This window comes from Hylaeus anthracinus, unplaced genomic scaffold, assembly GCF_026225885.1.
Source record: "Hylaeus anthracinus isolate JK02 unplaced genomic scaffold, UHH_iyHylAnth1.0_haploid 12000, whole genome shotgun sequence".
NCBI classification, from domain to species: Eukaryota; Metazoa; Arthropoda; class Insecta; order Hymenoptera; family Colletidae; genus Hylaeus; species Hylaeus anthracinus.
Window position 1 is genome coordinate 11,509,409 of NW_026534347.1, and position 4,799 is coordinate 11,514,207.

General features: G+C 35.1%; 1 long non-coding RNA gene across 1 annotated transcript in view; it reads right to left on the reverse strand.

Moving 5' to 3' along the window:
• Positions 1-1,536: 1,536 nt before the first annotated feature.
• The window catches only part of LOC128890065 (uncharacterized), a 4,488-nt gene continuing 1,225 nt past the window's right edge, over positions 1,537-4,799 (reverse strand). Inside the window, exon 2 of the long non-coding RNA XR_008460541.1 lies at positions 1,537-4,765. This is a non-coding gene — a long non-coding RNA (uncharacterized LOC128890065). The remainder of the gene's footprint in view (positions 4,766-4,799) is intronic.

The following is a 4,799-nucleotide window of genomic DNA, read 5'->3' on the forward strand; positions in this document are numbered from 1 at the left end:
AAAAGCGCCCCCTTAGATCTCTTCAACGCCCACCGGTGCGAACATGCAATAGTCACTGAGCCCGTTGGGAACCTCTGGTTTAGATGGATGAATCCCGATACAAGTCATATGTCACTTATAAGTATGTAGTACTAATATCATTAGTATCAAGATGATGTGCTGTATTACTCATTTCTGCCTACGGATTTAGAGTGAATTTAAATGAAAATAACACATGTAATTTAGTTACTAACTTACTCTATTAATGCAAAAATTGTTATATTTCAAAGTTGAATATAATATAAGTTAAATATTCAAAACCGATTTTCTCGAGAACGAAATCTCAATTGAAAAAATTTTATTCTTTATTTTTGATTTCTTTTTTTATCTAGAATTACCCCTCACCTCGGTTGTACCACCGATGCTGGGACACCCTGTATATAATACTCCCCACATATTAGTTACACCACCACAAAGCCCTGACATTAACCCGATTGAACATCTACGGGCAATAATGGCCAAAGAATTACAAAAATTTAATATAACATCCATGGCAAGTTTAAAGGAAAAAATATTCGAAGTTTAGAATTCTATTTCGCCAAGTAATACAGAAAAGTTAGTAAACAGTATGCATAATCGCTTACAGGATATTATTCGTGCCAAAGGCGGACCTACTAAATATTAAAAATTTTTAAATTACCTGTTCAAATAATTTTGTGGCTTCAGCAATCTCTATCTTTACAAGAAATAATTCGAATCTATTCTTTACGTATTTCGATTTGTTTGAAAGTTTACCTATATAATCTGCAGAGTTGTATCTTCTTACAGTGTTAATAATATTTCAGTAAATGTTATATTAGATACCTATTATAATTAATAAAGTATTTCGTACTAAGTGCTCAAATACTTTCGTGAGTCACTGTATACAGTGGGTCAAAAAAGTATTGGCACATCCAGTTTTCTTTGAATATCTTCATAATTTAAAGTAATCTATTAATATTAACTATGTTTGTAAGTATTTGTTGACACACATAAATAGTACGTTCACTGAGAGTTCTAAGTTATTTGTTATAAGGAAGTAAATAAAAAAAAAACGAAAGATCCATAGCCAAAAAAGTATTAACACATGTACGATTTTGCTATAAGGACAAGTGTTACTCGCTTTGGTACGTGACAAATTCGGTTCAAGGAACATGAACATAAACAGAATCTGCTGTTATGAATCTCTTTCTCAGTTAATACAATCAGTCTGTGTTTACACTTTGAACAATAATCATGACTACGAAAAAGAGCAAATTATCATTGTACGTGTGAAATAAAATTATTATATTACACAAAAGTGGTGAAAGTCACTGAAAAATCGGCAATTCGTTAAATTTAAGTTTCTCGACAGTAAGAAGTGTAGTAACAAAATTTAAGGAAACTGGTAGCGTCGAGAACAAATCGCGATCAGATCGCCCGAAAGTACTTACAACTAGAGAATGAATGGTTACTGGTAGTTCCAGCTGCTTGGATATTAGATGAAACGAGTAGGATAAAAGAAAAAACACGTTTGCGTTGTAACTTAATTAACTTACCGCTCGTTTATTTACTGGTCAATGTTATCTACAATGGTTTATTGTAAAAGTAACAATAGTCGTGTATAAGTTAAAACGATATATCATACATATGTACAAGGTGTAAGTAGATCCTGATGACTCGCGTGGCCAGACATTCGCAGATCGATCAATCGAAATAACGATCCGTTGTCTCGACGATCTAGAAATTGAATTATTTCGATTATTCGAAAAAAGATGCAAACGCCTTTCCGCGTCGATGGTCTAGCGTAGTGTCAAAAGATTCTCTTTCTTTGATTCTATCGACGAGTGATTCACGATCGAAGTCGATCGTCGATCCAGAGCCACTCGCGACGATCTCTTATCCTCGCTACAATTTCTCGATCGATCCAATATTGACGCTGAACGCATCTCGTATAACAGGAACGATACTTTTCCATTTATTTATCGCTCTAGAATTATTTCGTGCACCTATCTAACCGACAAACATGTGCGGATTCAACCAACTCGTACCCCATACTTTTAGAGACGAAAATAATTTTCTTGCCGTCCTATCGGCGACACTGGATTCAGTTTCTCGTATACTATTTGCCAGTCGATTATTCGTAAAACGTTGCATCGCATTACGAAATTAATTTAATAAGGTAAAGAGTAAACAGTTTGCGTTTTATTCGTTACTCGATGTTTTCATTTGGATAGAAATTTTCCATGGCTCTGGTATGAAACAGAAACTTGTCGCGTGTTCAAATATGATTTCTAAAGAAATAGGTACTTGACTGTAGTCGATGATTGGGAAAGGTGTGGAAACGATTGACGATTAATGCGATAGAACGTCGACGTGACTAGCATAGAACATTGCCTAATTGTAATATGCCGATTTTTATGAAATTTTCCACACGGATAGAGCATTGAAAATTATTACAATTATTAAACGTGATCAAAGTGCAAAGAACTGCCGTCAAAACTGTAAGTGAAATATCTGTTTAAGTGGATTTTTGATCGAACTTATGGTTATAGGAAAAAGATAGAAAACTGAAAAATTGCATCGATTAGGTACGGAAATTTCCAATTCAATGGAAATTATAACATTTCTGGAAATTCATTTATAAAACTCTATCGTATAATTACGCGAAACCTTCGGGCTGACGCTTAAAACAAATTTATATATTTCCTATTACACCGAAACAAACAGGAAAATTGAGAAAATGTGTGTACGTGATTTATATGTATATGTTCTTGTATGTATGATTTATAAGAAATATTTCTAAACAAAAATTGCCTCGACTGGCTACAATAACGTCACTTAAAACTTGGTAAGGTTTTTATTTAAACCGTATTGGTCGTTAAGAGCCAAACTTTTCCCTTATTCGATATTTTCTTCAATCTTTACCGGTATACGAGAAATGTAAGTTGGAAGGTGTTTCCTTTGCAAATGTAAGGTGAGTTTTTTCCCTCTTGGAATGTTGGAAGGAAATAAAAAACAAATTAGACAATTAGTTATGCCCCCAAATTAGAAATTTAAGATTTGTTGACAAAGACTGTGCAGTAGGAATAGGAAGACCAATTGTTAAGTAATTAATGAGCAAGGAGAATTTAAGATACACATTTCCAACTAGAATAAAGTTAATATAATTGAGTGTATCGCGTGAACAAAAGGCGCTAACACTTTTTATAACGAGATGATAATGAAATAAAGAGATTACTACTATATTTCATTGCTCTATTGAAGTTTAAAACTTTATCGAAATCAGCGAACTACATTTGAGCGATGTTCCTTGGTAAGAAATTCTTTTTAATTCCGCGATTATATAACGAGATCTCGCACACTTATGATAAAATAACCTACGCATTTCTCCTAGGGTTGTGTAATTCCGATTTTAACGTTTTTAAACGGCTCCGCGCTTTCCGACTAACTACAGATCGAATGAACACGTCTCTTAGAATGAATTTGAAAACTCCAGTCGCTCGGAAATACATCCAAAACAGTTCCGATCGCTTCCGTCAAAAGCACACGATTTAAATTACCCTTTTTCAAATTGAACAAATCCAACGAAAGATAGGGTTGTGTCTACTCGTCGAATATTTCTGTATTCGATTATTACCGAACCCTTCGTTAATCCAAGTACGAGGATCACTCGAATATAAATCGGATTTTTTTTACACAGCTTTATTGAGGATAGATAAAAATACAAATGGATTGCCATATTTTTCTACGTAGGTTCCTTCAACAGAAATACATTTTCTCCATCAGATAGAAAGCTTTCTGATCCAATCATAGAAAGAAGAATTTAACTGCCTCAATTGCGCACGTACAGTTAAAATTGTGAATCGCTTTGAAGGAGAAAGGGAAGCTTTTTTGGACCATATCGTAACTTGTAACAAAATATGGGTCCATCACTACAGGTTGTCCCAAAAATGTTGGAGTTCCTTGAAAGGATTGGTTCGGGGGTTTCGCTAAGGAAAATGTTATTTCAAATCATCCCCCAGACCTCTCCTTTCAAGGAATTGCAACATTTTTTGGGCACCCTGCATGCCTCAGAAAACAATAAAATGAGTATTGTGTGGTGGAAAGTTACAGAGGGGGCACTGATCAAGGCCAAGACTCGACTATCAACCAGGAAAGTTCTAACAACTGTGTTTTGAGATTCAAAAGGTGTATTGTTGATTGACTACTTACATAGTGAACAGTGACTGCTACTTCCCGCTCGTGGATGATGCGAAGACTGTTTATCGCAATAAACGACGCCGATAATTGAATCGCGGTGTCCTTCTTCTAGATGACAACGCATGTAGCAGCTTTAACTCGTGATAAATTCGCTAAAATACACTGAAAACTTCTCGAATAACCACCTTATAATACAGACCTGACTCCATGTGGCCACCATATGAACAATACACTGAAGAAGGTATTAAGACGAGAAAGATTTATTATGAAAACGACACAACGTGCTGCAGCGGTTCAACTGTACTTGTACAATTGGTTACTGGAGCAGCTAACTGCTTTGTTTCTAAGGGAACTAGAAAGCTTCCTATCTGACGAAGAAAATGTATTCTGTTGAAGAAAAGTACGTAGCAAAAGAAGACACTGCATTTGTATTTGTATCTATCACCACTACAGTTGTGTAGGAAAATTCCGGTATATAATTGAATGGTTTATAATTAAATCCTCGTAGTTAACGAACAGAATTCGAATGTCAGCCCAGGATAAAAATCAGAGTCTCTCTCTCTCTCTCTCTCTCTCTCTCTCTCTCTCTCTCTCTCTCT